Genomic DNA, 19671 nt, shown 5'->3' on the forward strand with positions numbered 1-19671 from the left:
CCTTTAAAGTCAGAACCATGAAATAATTGCCAGAAAATTATAATTGTTAGAAAATTCTGTGTTTATTGAACCTGGAATTAATGTTAATTTGTACTATATTTGCTACATCTGGTGTGTTCTTTAAAAATGTATTATGTAAATCATTTTGCCTTTTCAGGTGTAGAAGTCTCAAAAACTCACAAAATGGGATAAAAATATCATCAAATATGACACATTTGACTTTAAAGGGTTAAAGGAATATTCTGTATTGTTTCTATTGAGAATAAGAAGAACAATAACATCGTCTCACCTGTACACTTATTACCCTATACATTAAATGTAATTATGATTAGGTCTGTGTTTAACTTTTTCAGTCAAAACTGAGATATAGAATTTTAATTCTTACACTTTATAAGATAAAAAGGACTTCATGTTTCTTCTGTTCCCTGTCCAAAGTAAAGAGTGTGTTATCAAGTCTTACATCCAACTCTCTTCATGAAAGCTGTTCCCCTCAGAAACTAAACAACCATAAACAGTATTTTAAAAACACCTCATGAATTGTTTCATTTACTTGGTACATTTTCATCATGATTTGAATGCTGCAACATATTTTTGCATCAAATGTTTTGACTCATTGGATTGTTACCAAGTTCTAATTTTGTACTTAAAAAAAATCCCTGTTTGCAGTGCGACTGCGTTTTCTGTACTCTGCCTTCGTGCTCAGGTCACATTTGCTTTGGTGCCTACAGTAGCCTTAGGGCTCTCCCAGATGGCCGATGACAGATGCCCACAATTGCTGTTGCCCTTGGTTGAAGAGCGGTCCTTCCCCGAGATTTTAAAAAAAGTTATTCCTAAGTTCCCACAACGTCATAGTTTTCCCATTTGGCTTACCCTGCTTTTACTCATGATTTACTTCCCATTATAATCTGTGTCATTTACTGTCTGCTGCCCTTATTTTTATTTAAATAGTTCTGTTTGTTTGACCTCCCATTTAGGGTTTCACATGTCCTCTCCTCTCCTCTCACTGCACCATTCTTTGTCCTTAACTTAATCCCATGTCCTCTGCTGCTTTTTCATAGAATACCTGAATGCTTACAAAACATGTCAATGAGATTTTTATATCTATTATGCCCACTCATGATTATGTATATACCAAAAACATTTTTAACCTTTCATGCAGATGTGGCAATAAATGACCTGTTAAATCCCTGCAACAAAGTAATACTAATGTTTTATACATTGGGTTGCATTATATGGTTAAGCTGTAACATTTTGCTTTACATATATATTTCTAGTAAGTTTTTAGTCAGATCCATATTATCAAATGTTATCAAATGTAACTTCAAAAGCCATTAATGGATAAAACAAAATAATACATAAAACACTGAACACATTTGGGGTCTGAAAGCACCAAAAAGGCAGCAATAAAGTAGGAAAATGACTCACAATAGTTTAACACTTTGCCGCTATCAGGAATTTAACTGGTAAAATCATAAAATAAATGTACATCTGCTGGATTACTATGGATGGGAACAGCATCCCATTTGTTCTCTTATCCATATTTGGCCAGGAACACATCGTCACTGTATCAATTATGTTTCCTGGAAGTATTACCGGTGTTGACATTAACTCTGTCTAAAATCTAAGATAAACAGACTAAAAGGAGAGAAGAATAAAGGAAAAACCCAGTGGTACCCACAGCCGATTCCTCTCCAGTGTCTTTTTTTCAATGAACACCTTGATCTGTTTTCCCTTTACAAGCTCAACTACTTAGCTTAGGCCTCGGTCACACAGGCCTAGACCCAAGTTGGGGACAGCGTGGCAACCTGTGGTCACTGGGAATGTGCAAACCCAACCAGTTTGCAAGTGGTTGATGCCTGGAGATGTGCAGTTAGTTGCAAAGATGGTACTACACCAAAACCCTCATTGTCATTGCTTTGTTTGTTAGCAGATTGGCACACTCGCCTGGAGTTTGCATGAAAGATCCTGACTTGTCTGCAAACACTTGCCAACTACTGGCTGAGTGTTAGTGACACTTGAGAAGGTGGATAGAAACGTAAAATATTTGCCTTGAAAGTAAAATTCATGCCTTAATGCTGAAACCAACATGCTGCAAAAGGCACAGTTGTTACTTTACTGGTCATTTGGCCAGTGGTTGCCAAGTGGTTGGCAACTGGCCTCATGGTTTGTGCGACTGGGGCCTAGGATAGCTACTGTCATATCTTTATGACACATCTTTATAACCTGTAGATCTGTTCAAAGGGCAGATCTGCAGATATCTTGTAGGTGATGGAAGAAAGATGTAGAGTCTACATTCAAGTTAATAGTAAATGTATTGAAAGATACAATAAACTTGTGTACTACCTTGAGGACAAAACACTGTAACTGTGAAATATAGTAGGGCACATGGAAAAGAATACATTTTTCTGTGCTAATTGGGTTCTCTGGCCCGTCACCCTTTCTCCGTATGACAGGAAACACACACACACACACACAGACTGCCTGGCCACATACTGGTTAGCACTTCAGTTTGAGAGACTCCACCTGGGCGACAGAGATTACATTTTGTCATTCCTGGCTGTGGCCTACCTCAGCAGTATTTGCGCAGAGCACAAATGATCTTTGTGTGAATGTGTCAAGGCTGAAGGAAGATTAAGTGCAAGGACGGGGATTTATTGTAATAGGCATGGGCACTGGGTCCCTCCGATTATGAAAATCTTTAAGAGTTTGTGCCAAGATGTGGATTATATTTACATTGCTTCTGTTTCCCTCCCACAAAGTAAACGTATTTAAGAAAATTGGCAAAATGCTGAAAATGTAAACAGTGCCGTATTCAAAAATTATTAACGTTTAAAACAGTTACATTTTTATGATGGATATGTTATATGTCAAATAACCAAAAAGTCAGTAATAACAGACTTCCAAATCTTGTTCTACCATACTGAGAACAGGATCTTTGCTTTCCAGTGAGCTACTTCTCTAAAGTTCACAGGTCACAGAGGGACACCTGCTCGCTCGCACTATTCTTTAGTAAAGTGTTGACATACACTATGTGCTGCATAGACAGCACATAGTGTCTATGTCACTGCATAGACAGTTGCCCACACCTCATCAATCAAATCCGTCGTGTATGGAAGTTAAAACAGGCCGAAGTATGATATGATTAGGCTGAGCCTGTGGGGTGTCCATGCACTTTAGCAATAGTGTGTTTTTATTTTTCTGGTGGGTAAATAATGCACGATTTAGGTGATTGAGAAGCTAAATTGGCTACAGATGAGGATGTGTGTGGTCCTTCTGACTGAACAAGTAACCAGTAAGTGTAGAGATTGATTACATCTTTTGAGAAAAGAGAAAAAAATGATTAGAAGGCATTTATCCTGTTTTGCAAATTCCTCATCGGTCCATTACACCACTGGATGCATTTTGTATTGCCTATTGCATAACTTCTCACATACCCACAACCACAATTTTGCTTTGTAATCCAATACTAAAACCATACCAGATTATCTTAATTTAATGGCTTACGGCACAGAAAAAGCTAAAAAAAAAAAAAGACATTTCCAAGCTACTACAGCTATTTCTTCTTTTCTTCTTTTTTTCACAGTTATGCTCTGGAACCTGTATGGTTTGTCTTCAACAGCTCCGTGCAAAAGATCCAAGGGTTTTTATACCAGCAGCATTTTTACAGAGAATGTGGATACCATTGCTATATCTGCGACTATTGCAGATATTCAGTCCAAACAGATTTTTTTTAAAAAGATCTGCAAGATCAAGGATTTGCCACAGCTTGTGTGTTACTTTGAATTAGGAGAGGAGACTGAAGGCCTGACGACTCTACTTTTGTAGGCCTAGTCATTTATGTTCTTTGCAAATCTGCATGCTTTCTAAGGACGAGCAGTGGGCAGCTCCTATTGTGACTGTATAGAAAATGACCTCAGAGCTCAGTTTATGTGTGACCCAATAACTATTTCCCTGAAGATTTTCTTGTTAGTTTTAAATCTTGTTTTGTTTTGTTTTTTTAAGGAAAGTGCTTAAAATAGGGTATGCTTTGGGGCGACCAATACCATATGGTGTGCAGTGTTCCTCAGTCAGATACATATGTAACTCATCCTGTCCAGTTTCAAAATGCCAGAATGGAGATGATAAAAATATTCATCTCGAGGCTTTGAAGCTTTTTTTTATACAAAGTCTCTATCTGTCCTTTATGCCCCAGTTTATCAGTGACTCATTATTTTCACTAACCGTAAACATTTTAGTAAATTTTATGAGTCAGAGTCCACTCAAGGAGAACATTTCAACAGTGGAAAAATAAGTACTGACCCCAGATCTAAATATATTTTTAGTGTTCTCTAGATGCTACTGCACTATACTGGATGATACAACCGATTCGTAGATTTCAAGAAACAATAGTCACCCACAAAGGGTTGATTCTGTTCATCTGGATGTAGCGTTTTCAGTGGCAGAAACGTTTTGTCACTCATCCAAGTGACTTCTTCAGTCTCAGCTGACTGCAGGTTGCCCCAGCTTTATAAATGGTACATTTTCACGATGACTGAAACTAGCCCACTGAATGAACAATGGGCTGTGAGGTCACTTCCTTGATCATTAATATGCAGATTGTCATGACCATTGATCAACAACCACTGATCAAACCCCACTGATCAAAGACCAATGATCATTGATCATAGAATCACGCCACCAACTCAATACAGATTACCAAATATGTATTAAGTTATTTTTGTAAGTCTGTATCAGTGGTGTAAAGGGGTGCATGGATGAGTTGGCAAGGGTATGTCAGAAACAAATTATGATAACTAAAAAACAAAAACAAATGGGGATGCTGTGACAAAGAGATGAAGCAAAGGTACAATTTAAATGGCTCTGGAGAACACTGGCCGGTCTTCTGCATTTCCTACAATTTCCTATATAGACAGGTAACCATAACACAAAGTACACCCACACACAGCAAACCCTGCAACAAGACCTGGGATAAAATTTTGTTGATAAAAATAAATGAAACACAATTTTCAACATTTTCTGCCCAGCATTACTTCTGTTTGTATAAAATCATGTTTTGTTTTGTTTTTGTTTTTTTTAAAGGAAAAAGCTTGTGTGTTTTAAATTCTCCATGAAGAAATATCTCCTGATCTGTTGGCTTTGTGTTATTAAACCAGTAACAGTGTGCTATGCTGAGATGAAATTTAATATACTACAGTATGTGGATGATAATGCTTTAAAGTTTATACATTTTTGTTGCTGACCATCTTATGAATTTAAGAGTTAAATCTTAAATTTAAGTTAAATCTTAAATTCATTAGATTTAGATAGTTAGTTGAATTGGCCATGTTTTCAAATGCGGTGCAATACTTGGATAAAGAGATGGCATGCCGGGCTGTCTAGTCACTTGGAGCCTCTGAACACATCAGTGAAGGTGACAGCTGATTGGCTCATATCTCTTTGTGGCACTGTTTCATTGTGAGAAACACTAGACAGACAGACAACTCTGATTACATTTAACACATAACGTGTGTGTGTGTGTGTGTGTGTGTGTGTGTGTGTGTGTGTGTGTGTGTGTAATTCTTATCTTGTGGGGACATAAATACATTTATATTTACACTGTGGGGACCCACCTTCCTTGAAGGAAGTCATCATCAATCATTAAGTTTTTGTGCAGACTTGCAACAAAGGTTAGAATAAGGTAAAGGATGCATTTTGGATTGGTTTTTGGTGAACCTTCTGTAAGTCAGTGTAATGTGCAAACATGGCTGAGTGCAAGTTTGTGTGTGTGTGTGTGTGTGTGTGTGTGTGTGTGTGTGTGTCCTCAGATACCAGTGGTCTAATTAAAGAGCTGGCATGTCAGAAACCTGCTCTGCCTCTTTGTTTAACATTGAACCTAATCTCGCACCACAGACAGTAGCATGTGCGCGCTTGTGTATGTGTGTGTGGTCCTTGCTGTGAGGTGTGTACAAGATGGATGCCAAACACGTACATTTGTTGGGAATCTGGCAAAGCCGCCTTAGAGAAGCATGTGTTTTTATTTGTTTCAATTTAATTCTCTCTGACTTTATAGTTTGACTACATCTAATGATGCTGTTATATTCATTAATACTTCATACTTCATAAATACTTACCCATCCATGAGTTTTCTTCCCTGTATCCAATTCAGGGTCATGGAGTGGCTAGCACCTATACCAGCTGTCACAGGGCAACAGACAGTGTAAACGCTGGTCCAGGCTTTATTCCATTACTATTATTTCACACTCTATTGATACCCAGAAAAATACTTAATGCTATTTTGATATCGCAGTGGAAAATGGTGCTGATAGACTGTTCTCAGTTTCAATCTGGGACTGTGAGGGGGAAAAAAATGTCATACCATTGCCTAACATTACAGATGAGCAAGACTGATGGCAGTGTATGCTGCTTAGCTTCTGGACTGACATTATGATTTCATTATTAGCTGCTGCCCACTACCTTAATAATAGCATATGGCTAATGTGATTATAAGATAATTGCTAATAGTTAAATAACTGATAATAATGTTTTGTGCAAGTCAGATTACAACACTTATGATAACCTTTTTAATACTAAAATGTTGAAACGGGAGCTTTACTGACTGCTCATAATTGCTCTTAAGAGTGGAGTGTCAGTCCTTTAGACGCTTGGGCAAGTTTGTTATTCTACTGTTCAGCTGCTAGTGGGGGTGCGTGGCTGTGTTGAGCTGCTAGTGAGGGGAGGGGCTGTGTTCAGCTAAAGCTGTGCATACACTGTGCAATTTTTTTTATTTTATTTTTTTTAGTCGCCTTATTCAGCTCCTGCTCAAACTGTACAATTGAATCGCAGGGGTGAGAAGTTCATAGGTCACAATCCAGGGTCTCACACTATACAGGCCTCACAAAATTATTATACTGACAATTTTGTGAGGCCACATCGAAAAGGCTCGGATGAGCTTGCCAAAGTTCTACAAGTTGTGCCTCCATCGCTTGTGTCCAGATCACACGCCACACTTCCATGCTACTCCATCTTTCTACTTCCATTTCTGTTTGCGTGTGCGCTGTGTGAGAGGCTGCGTTGACACCCTCACGGCGGCCGACAGGATTTCAAACAGGTTTGATTTTCTTGCGACCATACGATTGAGGATTGGGAGCTGGTCATGAAGTGTTAATTGCTTCTCGTTACCCCATGTATACTACACGATGCACGACATAGATTAAGGCGAAACTTGGGCCGATCCCCAAAACGGTCGCACGACTGAAAAATCGCCTCAAAATGGGCCAAAAACCGCACAGTGTATGCCCATCTTAACAGAGAGGGGAGGGACAGTGTACCTGTCTATCTGCAGCAATACTGTGTGAAGTTGTTGGAGGCAAAGATAGCACTGTTGGTATCAATTCAATTTTAAATAAGTATCCAATATTTTTTTTGTTTTGTTTGTTTGCGCAACCCTATGTCGGACAGGCTGCAGTTCTGTTGCGTTAGCATTCACGTCTATTGCCAATTTAGAATCACCCATTAACCTAAAATTCATGTCTTTGGACTGTGGGAGAACCATAGCTGAGAACCCACATGCGCAGGGAAAGCATGTGAAGACACAGAAACATAGAAAGGTCCCAGCCAGGATTAGAAAAACTTTGAAACATTTGTATATTTTGTTAATAATCAGACTTCACATGCGGTACACTAAAATATTTTGTGTTGCATCAAAATTTTGGGGGGAACAAAACTGTCAATTACACTTAACCTGAGTCTTAGTAAGTATCTTCCTGTAAAAATAATAAGTTAAATGTTTGATGATGATTTTTGAAGTCAACAGATTTTATTCAGATGATATATACTGTTTAAATCTGTTCTTATAATTTACTGCGTGTCATCTCCTGCCAAGAGTAGGGAAACGGTATGATGAAATAACCATTTTTCTGTAAGTTAAACTAAAACCAAAATTTGGAAAAATTTAAATTTTGAATTCATATTACGACCAAAATACTACATTTATATTTTTATCCACAGAAAATAGTTTATTGCTTCATTTTGGTTGAAGTGCGACAAGAGATCTGTTCCAGTTTTATTACGTCATAGTTGTCCCCAGTAGAACATTATATTTTACAGTTTTAATGTTGCGTACAGCAATATGCACGTGCTCATCATCAGCGTCCCAAGTTCCCAGTACCAGCTGAGTCTAAAGGGAAATGTAGAGACTAAAAATATGCATCCTACTAACAGCTCCCACTCACTTACCTAACAGAGTGAATCACTGCATTATATGAGTGGAACATTTGCAAATGACCTTGTCACAGAGATCTGACACATACCACTCATGCTCTGGGATTATGTACACCAACACAGTTGTGTCTGTATGGCATATATACATACATACATATGGTAAATGGTGTGTACACTGTGCTGGTGTTTCTGTGTGTGCGATGCCCACAGTGTGTTTTTTCAGTGGTGTGTCTGTGTTTGTGTAACTTCACTGCATTTAAACTTTATTGAGTCTCCCAGGTGAGTCATGTATATCTTTAGACTCCTTTCTTAATAAAGACCTCACTGTCAAGGTTTGTTATATTTTATGATAAATGTATCATTTTATTAACCTTTTTAACTTTTATTCTACTTATTAAGCTAATTGCAAACCTTAACTAATTTGTTAGTTGACTTGTAATTGGTTCAGCTTTGACATAAACTGATATACTGACTACAAGTAGTTATACTTTATTAGATCCCTTACTTTACCATCATGCTAAGGTCAGTAAGTCCAGCCTTAGTCTTCATCTACTTACCATAAGCAAAATTTAAAATACCTTTTTTTTAAAACTTACTCTCCCTACCTTGGTCTCACAGCAGTTGGTTAAGATTAGATTGGGGAATTGGTTTAATATTTAAAAATAAATACAAATATATACAATACAATAAATACACAGAGCTGAAAATCAGCATGATAACTTCCCTGTTTGTCTAGACAGTAAGCAAATCCTGGTCCTCAGCATCATGTCCTTTAATGCACCTTTAATGCAATTTCCACACAAGGACCACAATACAGTTAACAGTTTCATTCCTCTATTAAACAGTTAGTATTATATAAATGCAATTCTGAAGAGACTGCACTGGTTCCTGAGTTTAGGTTTTGAGGTTCAGCTTACAAAAAACAGTTGACAGCTTCCTTCCACAGACTTCAACAGCACTGAATTACAATACTGATCCCACTATTTTGACTCAGTATCTCAGTTTTCTCTTTACCTGTTGGGACACAAACTGGAACCAGAAGATGGACTTTCAGTGTCAGAGTTGTGAGATATAAGGGGAAACTGTACCAAAGCTGAGGTAATGTTGTTTTGTAATCTGATGTATCCAGATTCAGCACAGTGATCAATAGATTACATGTCATCAACGGCTCCCCTCTGACTCCAGCTGGATTCTGAGTGTGGGTTACATTTGGTTTCTCACTCCTCGTTCACAAAGTCCTCTCTAAATCTTTCATCCTCAGTCTCAAAGGTACAGTTTGCTGTAAGGTATGCAAAGATATGGTAGCTCAGTCATCCTTAAGTGTAGCTCGCTAGAGCTATCATAGCAAAGTAAAATCACTACATATTTCTTTGAGCAAATAAAAACCAGACCTCTGATAATAGATGTGTCTGTGGTTTGCAAGAATAAATAATTGACAGCCTCACAATGTTGCATTATCCATGCTATTTAAGCGTATGTTACATGAACATTTCTACCAATTTATTTTAATACATTCAACAGGAAAATCCTGCTGCTTTCCAACACTTTAGTGTTTGTGGTTGCATTTGTTTTTAATTCTTATTCATTTTGTTATGACCTCTTGATTCAGTCCAGCTGATACCAATTCCAAACTGGATTCAGATTCACGAAAATGCATCCAAATCCCATTCCTACCTCCAGCTCTCTGAAGAATTTACTGTGTTGCTCATGCTTTTTCATGTGCTTTTCTGCAGAATGTGGGTTTTTACCTTTTTTTTTTTTTTTTTTTTTTGGCCTTTTCAGCACAAATTACAGCATAATTGACCTGCACTTTGTGTGGAAACGGTTCAAAGTCATATTCACACAGGATGAGCATGGTTGCCTAGCGACACAACTGTAATTGTAGTCCCTCTGTTATTCATTTGCTTAATATTTATTCTGAGTGTCAGGACTGAAAAAATGTGTCTGATGGTAGGAGTAAGTTACATGAAAGCTGTGTAGTGTAAGCTCTGGAGGGTTTCACAGGGTACAGTACACACCCCTGAAAATGATTCCCTCATCAGATATATCGTATGTAGTGATTATTAGAAACATCATATTCCACCACGGTCCAATTTTTCCATTACAGGCCAAGTGCTTCGTCTGCTGTCGTCTGCTGTTGATGTAATGGAACAGTGACAGGTGCTGCAGTGAGAGAAGTCATCTTGGCATCAGTGTCTGGTTTAATGCCATTTTTAAAGAGCATATGCGTGCACCAAAACATCCCATTCACAGCTGCCTTGCGTAAAATAGCTAAAGGCCTTTGTCCACCTCTCAACACATCTGGGTTAGGTTGCTTATTCCAAGAAGTTTCCTTGATCGCAGACTAAAAAGAGTGCCCAGAAGTTCAGAAGTTCAGGAGGATTAGCTGCCTGGAGGGGTGTTGCATTTGGTCTGTCTTAATGTTTAAAGGCCAGTCTAAATAGGGGACTTAGTTCCCTGGAAGATATTCCTAGGCCACCTTGTAGTTCTATGTGATTATTATAGATTTAACTGTATATAGACAGATATGTGGAGGATACAGTCGAGGAATAAAAGCCTATCACCACATAGCCTTTATAATGTAATAGATATACAGCATAATTGCAGGGAATTAAGTGCAGCTTTATAGAGAGAATTGCCACGCTATACAGTGACCCACTGGGAAAACACACTGTTATAACCCACATGCTGATGCACACAACTGAACTCTTTAAAAAAAAAAAAAAAAAAAAAATTAAACATTAGTCAAAATGAAAAATTGTTCTCTGCAAGCTAACTGAAAAGCCTTCATTTGTCAGAGCTCAGTAATAAACATGTTCACCCCTGGTGTGAAACAACGGCACATCAAGGCAGACAGCACATCATACAGATGGAGAGAGCAGCTTGAGGGAAACAGGCTTAACAGGTTGCCAGTTTTATAGCAGTCTGTCAGCTCAGGATCCACCTGACCGGAGTTTGTACAAATGCTGTTGTTAGCTTTTAGGCTCTGTGTAACACCCCACAAAGCCCCTTTAACCTTTCAGAAGCACTGATACTAAACTGCCTGTAATTTCAAAGCAAACACTTGGCCTTCTTTTAGAGATGGAAATAATGTTTTAAACTTCTCAGGCTCTCAGACTCAGTTACCCTAAAGCCTTTAATATCCCACATAGATCCCATCTTTATCAAGAAAACAGCAGGTCATTTTCCATAAAAAATAAGTCAAATATACTAAAATTGTGTGTTACGTATACTTTAAACACTCTTTTGGATGTGTCACAAATAAGAGCTTCAACCAGGGACTTGTAAAGAGCCATTTACATGTCAGGTTGAAATGAATGATTCCTCGTTTATGTAGGCACCCATGTGGAGAACATTACATTGCAGCTACAAGTGAGTCCCTTGATGGAGTTTATGAACCTGACAGGTCATTTCCATGCAGCTGTCTCAGGCCATAAAACAAAGACACTAAGCACGAGTGTTACACAAAGGGATGCAGGGGAACTATTTTTTATATGCGGTCTATTGATTGAGTGGTGACAGAAGTCATTAGGTGGAATTCTTTAACAACAGTCAGGCATGACAGCAGTGTAGTATTTAATATTTGAGATTATGTTTTTAATCCTTTATTTAAATAAGTTAGCCAAGCAAGGTTGTTCCGGATGGCCACATCAAGTCAGGGTCAAACGAATAAAACATTCATCCATTAATATCCTTAACTGCTTATTCAGGATGCAGTTGTTGATTTGTGCAGTGTACCAGTGTCATTGGCAGCAAAACAGACTCGGAGCATGATGGTACCACCACCATGATTGACAACTGGCACACTCTTCTCAGGTTTGAAAGCCTCAGCTTTACTCATTCAAACATACCTCATCCCATTGTGGCAACAGCATCTCAATGTTTGCCTCGTCTGACCATAAAACCTTTATCCAAAAGGTATTTGGCTTGTCCATGTGGGCAGCTGCAAATTTCGGTTGAGCTTGACGGTGTCAGAAGCAGAGGCTTTTTTATTGGTCAGCATCCTCTTGGTCCATGGCAAAGTATAACTCATTTTACTGTGAACAGTAACTCTGGTGTTCCAGCAGTTTCCAGTTTATGACCATCTTGAGCTTTGGTGGTTCCTGGATTGTTTCTGAACATCCTAACCAGGTTCCTCTCATCTGAGGGTGACAGTTTGTCCTCTTTCATAGCTTAGCAAAATGGTGCCACATCCAAATAACTTGTACTTTCATAACATTATTTGAACAGATGTTTAGAAATAGCCCATTAAGCTTCTGGAATGACCTTGCCAAAGCCCTCACCTCAGCCCTTTTGAAATCTCTGGACTATTGGTCCTTGCCAGAAAACCAGTTGATTTAAATGAACTTGTGACAAGAAGAGTGGTCAAATATTCAGCTATAATTGTGCCAGAAAGTTGATGGTGTCTACCAAGAAGGGACATGTAGCCAAATATTAGTTTGGATGTATATATGTGAGCCTGTATATGTACGTTTGTGGATCTGAAAAAAATGAAGACACAGATGGTGATGAATGATAAATGGAAAAACAACTCTCAGTATTGAGAAAGCTAAAATTAGCTAAAAATCAGGAGAATACAGGCTAAGAGAAAATACAATAGCCTGAGTTACCAACAGTTACTTCATTTATTTCCCTCTTTCAGACTATTCCAAATGGTTAGAACACAAAAAAATGAAGGCCCTTTTTTTTTTCTTTTTTTTTTTTTTCAAACTCTGGGACATTTGAGGTCCTAATAACCTCAAACTGCAGCTTGCGGCTATTTAGCATCAACTTAAGTGTATAAAATGGCTTTTATGATCAGCCACGACATTAAAACCACTGACAGGTGAGATGGATTAAACTATTGCGATAGACCTCGTCTCTCTCTTGCTCTCTTAAAAAAAAGAAAAGAACAGCCAATCCAAATTAAGTAGCGCAGAGCCGAACCAATCACAGCCGCAGCGTCACGTCACGTGACTTGTTACGTACAGCACAAGTGCCAAGCCGCACATGTGTAGTTGTTTGGGAAGCAGCCAGCCGCCGTGTCGGTTGCGAACGAAATGGCTCTTAGAGCAGAATCTTTGACGTGAACGTCGCGAGCTGGCTCCTTACTGCGAGCCGTGGGGGGGTTTTTTTCTTTCTTTCTCTCACCCTCTCTCTCTCTCGCACTTTTTTTCTGCTTCACTCCGCACGCGAGCCTTGTGCTTTGCGCTGGGGGGAGGGGCGGTAGTTACACTCGCAGTAGCACAGGAACAGAGCGGGAGGGAGAGAGAGAGAAAGAGAGCCAGGGACAACAACGTCACATTAGAAAGGTATAGTAATCATCCACAACTATTTTCAGTTGCAGATGATAAAGGATACAGAAAGTTCAGAAAGCTATACAACAAGGAGAGATTGAAAATTTCCTTTTAGTTCTCAGTTTATTTGATATTGACAAAAGTTAGTCAATTTTGTCTGTTCTTCTGTAAAACAAACTAAGATTTATTTTTAGAATTAATATTTTGTTTCTAAGTGGAATTGACAATTTAGTAGTCTGTTTTGTTTGTTCTATTTTGAAACGGCTGCCTTTTGTGTAGTTTGCAATATTTGCCTTTATTTATCTGAAAAAGTCTCATGTTCCTTAAGTACATCTACCCTGTTGAACTTATTATGGGAAATAAATATTAAAATCAAGACAAGCTGCTGATTATTTCACATTTTACTTGTGAGCAACGGCACATTTAAATCTTACAAATATAGTTATTTGGCTTATATCGTGATATATATCGTTATCGCCTGAAATGAGAAAAACATATCGTGATATGAAAAAATCTTATATCGCCCAGCTCTAGGAGTAGTTCAGGGAACAAAGTGCACAAACCACTGACCTGACCTCCAAACTTCCCAGACTCCAACCTGACCAAGCAGCCATGAGATCTGACCCCACATTTCACAGAGACCACTGGAAACCCTCTGGACCTGCTGCCAATATCCTGGTGCCAGACACCACAGGACACCCCCAGAGGTCCTGTATCCACGCCCTGGCAGGTCCGATAGCCGTTTTATTGTTTCGTTTTTAATGGTGTGGCTGATCGGTGTGTATTCTTGGCTTCTATTAAATCCTCATCCTGGAACAACAACCAAGCAAGCTGATGAGTGCTGGTATGTAAAGAGCTGTTGGGGAGATAGTTTACACTGCTAAAAGGATAACGGATACTATGATCATAGATAAAAGGACTACGTTTCGGGTGCTTAAACTCCTCTCAGGGTACAGTGATACTCTAAGATGATGCTATTGGCTCCCTGGGACTTATCAGTAGCTTCTAGAGTACTACCGGGAAGTCAGCTCCAAGTGCTTAAAAATATGTTAAGAAGCCTAATAAATATGGCCTATCAGAAAACTATTATGGTTCATATATATTAATTGCTATGCCAGAATGGGAAAGAAATTTCTTTATGAGTTCTATTTACAATATTACGTTGACTTTTATCATCACACCTCCCACTCATTTAAATCTGTTCTTAAATCACAGGGTCTCAGCCATAGTGTGGATTTTTAAGTAAATGTCAACATAACTTAAATTATATGTATTATGTCTATTAGAAACTATGTAGTGGATCCAAATGAATCTTCTGGACAGTGAACTTTGCATCCTTTTTACAGCTCCATCATGAAAGGGCAGGATATCCAACACGTTTTATTTGGCTCAGAAGTTTTAATCTTTTAGCAGTAGTGGAGTTTCGCTAAATCATATCATAGCACATCATAAATGTCTTTTATTCTTTTTAGAGTAAATACTATGGAAAGTGATGTGATGCAATGTTGTTTAGTGCTCTGACATTAATTAATGTTGTAATGTCATAGAAATGTATGCAACAATCGTATCCCTGTTGGAGGGAAGCTATTCTGCTTTCTATGCTAAGACCAACTATTAAAGTCTTTATTAATTCACTAATCAGTAGTCTGCTAAGTTTGTAAATTTTCTATGAAATAGATTTTAAATCAGTTGTCCCAATTATTTGTTCTTTCATAAATCATAAAGGACTTAAAGTGAGTGAAAGGTGATTCAATTGCAAAATGAATCATTTATACGTGATGTTGTAATAATAGCTACCACATGTATCTAATCAGGCCATTTAGTGACTGAAATACACTGTAGGGCCCACAGGTGTAACAACTCTATGACAGAACACGAGGCAGATATTTTTTTTTTTTCGGGTTTACCATCTAAGATTCTCTCTTTGTCTCTCTCTAACACAGAGACAAGTGGAACAGATAATATCATATAACAATAATCAATACCAATATAATCATCCCAGCTTTTGACCAGAACTACAGACAATAACTGCAGTCAGAGGTTGGGGGAAGAGACATATTTGTTTGACCTTATGCTATAAACGCTCGTCTTCATCTTTAGCTAGCATAACTACCACAAGCCCAAAACAGATTAATCCTTGCTAAAGGAGCCCGCTAACCACAGGTGCTCACAGATTGACTGGATGAAACTGTATAAAACAAAAACCCAACCCACTTTTGAATGAACAATTTACAGAATTCTTCATCTAACACTCATTTCCAACTGACCAGCTTCTAGATGTGTCACATACACATATATATGGCAGTAGTCATATTTACAGTATAGAAGCTGTAACAGTGTTTCAGTACTTTACAAAAACATGCACATACTACTACTACTACTACTACTACTACTACTACAGAACGTCATCTTTTGTGCACTCGGCAAATTCACTGACAGCACTGCATCCTTTCTCTCCTTGCTATGTTTGCTAAAAACTAATTTAAAATGCTGATTCACCGATACTCTCTGATAAACTAACTGTTGCACTGTTGACCGTCAGAAAGTACAAGTAATGTATGGAAACATGCCTTTTTCAATCACAACTTTCCAAGAGGTGCCTTTTCTTGCACCAATTTTTGCACTTAACACTCAGTTCATAAGGAAAATAAAGCTGGACTTCTAGGATTTAATGTAACACATCAGACGTACATTCTGGGGCGATCGTGGCTCAAGAGTTGGGAGTTCGCCTTGTAATCGGAAGGTTGCCAGTTCGAGCCCCAACTCGGACAGTCTCGGTCGTTGTGTCCTTGGGCAAGACACTTCACCCGTTGCCTACGGGTGGTGGTCAGAGGGCCCGGTGGCGCCAGTGTCCGGCAGCCTCGCCTCTGTCAGTGCGCCCCAGGGTGGCTGTGGCTACAATGTAGCTTGCCATCACCAGTGTGTGAATGTGTGTGTAAATGGGTGAATGACTGGATATGTAAAGCGCTTTGGGGTCCTTAGGGACTAGTAAAGGCGCTATATAAATACAGGCCATTTACCATTTTACCATTCTGTATGAGGGGTCATCTGATACTCTGGGATTTTGTCCCAACTGTCCCCTTCCAAGTTACATCTTTGATGGGGCTTAACCACATCGCCAGAAATTAGTATTTTATGGTAAATAGCAGCTCAAAGTTTTTATGTTGGGTTGCCACTTTCAGCTGCAGGTGCTACAGCTTGTGCTGTGGAGCACTGGTCACTTCAGCCATTTGGTCCCCAGCAGAAGACTGGGCTGTTTGTAGCTGCCATCTCTGGTGCCAGACAGGCAGAGCAGCCCAAACTCAAGTGCCAGCAGGAACCAGCAGCTGCTGGCCGGCAGGCAACCTGTTCAAAGTTGTTTGTTTTAATGGGGCTGTTGGTGCTAAGTCCAGCTGACCACATCAAGTTGAGTAAGTGGAACTGCTAATGTAGTTCCAGGGTCCTGGAGGGTAAAAACACAGACTAGTGGCATCAGTGTACACTATTAGACATTAGCAAACATGAGCATCTGAGCCATGCTTGACTTGGAATAAATATGTGTCAGTACTTTAAACCAGCAGTTTGAATAGCATTCCCATTCAGCTTTTTTGGTAAATGACCCTCTAGGTGACTGTAATTTATGAATCTTTTGTATGACCTTTTGTATTTTGTATATATTAGGAAGGAGTATGAAAAATGTTAGAGACAATTAAAAGTCCACTTTTAAATGTTGTTTGTTTTTAGACAACTCATTAATCATTACTGACACTAAGTGTACCATTGTAAATGTGCTGTGGTTAGCTCAGCAGCCTAAAGAAGTAGCAAACTGACTTCTGGCGCTTGCGTTTTCCTTTTAATTCCTGTATTTGTCAAAACAAAACCATTAAAGTGACTTAGCTGGTGCAGCCCTCCCCCGGACTGACCGCGTCAATTGTCGTCATATCAGTACTGACTTTCAAGGTGAAACAAACGTCTGAGCGCGTATCCAGCAGCACTCAGAACAGTAGAGACATATTGTACCTCAGACAGGCAGAGAACAGCAACTATGTACCTGAGGTTAGGTGAAAGCAAACAAGTACCACATCATGACATTTTTAAAGTGATGCATTTAGTGTTATAAACAAATAGAAATTTAAAAAGCTGATTAAGAATAATTAAATAAAATCTATATGTAGAGTTTCCATTTTATAAATCGCTTTTTTGGGGGAAGAGTCATTCTAGTGTCTCACTTTGCACAGTTCAATTTTAGTCCCCACCTAAATTTCTGGATCTAAAATTAAAGGACTGAAAGTGGGAAATTTAAATATTTGGCTGTGCCAATTATGCAGGGTGGGGTTTCTTTTTGTTTTGTTTTTTTCCCCCCAGAACAAGCTTTTTTCTTTGTTTATCTTTATGTCCATTATTTGCATCTCTGTATTTTATGGCTTTTTAGCCCATCAAGCAGCAGCAGGAGGTCTGATTGGCCTGCTGCTTTTTGGCAGGAGTCTGGTCCTGTCAGCACACTGGTGAATTATTATTCAAATTGCTCTAAAAATGCTATGAAGGGGTTGTTCTCAGTCCCTCTGTTTTAATTTATGCACATACCTTTTTCAATTTGAAATGTCCTTCTGTCTTTTGCAGGCAAGTAAAGTAAAACCAGAGTAAAACACAATTACTGGATGATTCAGCAAAGCCAGGACTTATATTGAAATACATAGTTTAACACTTAAAATATGAAACCAGCAAGAATAAGAATAATCATTATCATGTTTTCTTTTGCATGAATTTTTTTTGTTCTTTATTATTAAAAATATTACCTCTGTATTGTTTATGCTATGATCTTTTTTGAAGTAACCTAAGCACTGTGGTTAGTTGAGCCTAAAGAAGTAGTAAACTGACTTCCGGTGCTTTTACTTTCCTTTTAATTCCTGTATTGGTAAATAAAATGCCCTTACGGTGAGTTAGCTGGTGCAACCCTTCCTCTGAATGACTCTGCCTATTATCATCATATCAGTGCTGACTTTCAAGGTGAAAACAAGAGTCTGAGCACTTATCCAGCAGCACTCAGAGCAGAATAGTTCATCATTTTTACTAAAAAATTATCTTTGTTTAGTTTATATTCATGTGTTATGCTCCTTTTTTTTTTTTTTTTTTTTTTTTTTTTTTGGAATAGCTTAAGTCCTTCACCAGAGTTGCAGAGTTGGGAGGTATACACTTAACCTAATGCAAAGTGCTGCTGCTGTATAAACAAAAGCAAAACAATTGTTTGGCTACGTTATAGTCACTGTAAGTAGATACTGTATCATAAAAGCAGACATTAAGAAGAAAGGCAGCATTTCTCTGATTAATTTTCTCCATTACATCACCAGCAGACAAGAGCAGATAGATTTATTCTATAGTTTTTTATATATATGTATGTCCTTCATCAACCCTATGACGAATAGGGCTGTTTCCGATTACCACGTCAGTTAGGATGAAAATTTCCCTCAGAAGTCTAAATCAAGCTTCAGACTGACTTCAGAGGGTCAGAGTGTTTGGAACAGTTTTGCATAACAAACTGTGTAAAATATACATGTAAATGTATATTTTGTTGTGAGGAGGGAAATAAAACACTTTAACAGCCTGGCCAGAAATCACACAGCATTCCTGTTCTACCTTTTTTTTAAATCAGTCTGTACGTGCCGTTTAGCGATTGTAATGGCACGGAGTGTAACGCTTTCTATGTTTTAATCGTGTTTTGAGATACTTTATTCTAGTCACCGTCTTCACCAGTTACTCATGTGCCAGCCCGTTGTCACAGTTTTATTCAAATAATTGCAGTGATGGGCTGCAGCTTTGAAGTCCATGTTGCTGGTTGGAAACTGATGACTTCCATTCAATGCATTTCCATTCCACTTTCATGTTGTCAAGTTGAATTTTTAGAGGGGCTGCTACCATTTTTATTACAAATGGTAGCGACCTTGGGGGGTGGGGTAGATTCAGGCAAGGCAGGGGATAAAATGCCTGACATCACGAGGGCTTAATTGATGCCATTAACATATGAACAGAGGCAAAACAAAGAATTCACTCAGGCTTTGGGTGACATTTCCACATTCATAGCACGGCTTGTGTTTAGCTGCAGCTTGATTTATGCTGTCAGTCTGTCATAATCGCTAAGCCATTACAGGTATTAGGGCTGCGTGCTCTCACAAAGCAGCATGTCGCTTTGTGTTTCCCCTGGGAATCTGCTTTTATTATC

The 19671-nt window shown here is 38.6% G+C and overlaps 1 protein-coding gene across 1 annotated transcript in view; it reads left to right on the top strand.

Moving 5' to 3' along the window:
• The window catches only part of LOC134633856 (zinc finger protein 385B-like), a 76221-nt gene that overhangs the window by 13239 nt on the left and 43311 nt on the right, over positions 1 to 19671 (top strand). The gene's annotated exons all lie outside the window — the stretch shown is intronic.

This window comes from Pelmatolapia mariae, linkage group LG8, assembly GCF_036321145.2.
Source record: "Pelmatolapia mariae isolate MD_Pm_ZW linkage group LG8, Pm_UMD_F_2, whole genome shotgun sequence".
NCBI lineage: Eukaryota > Metazoa > Chordata > Actinopteri > Cichliformes > Cichlidae > Pelmatolapia > Pelmatolapia mariae.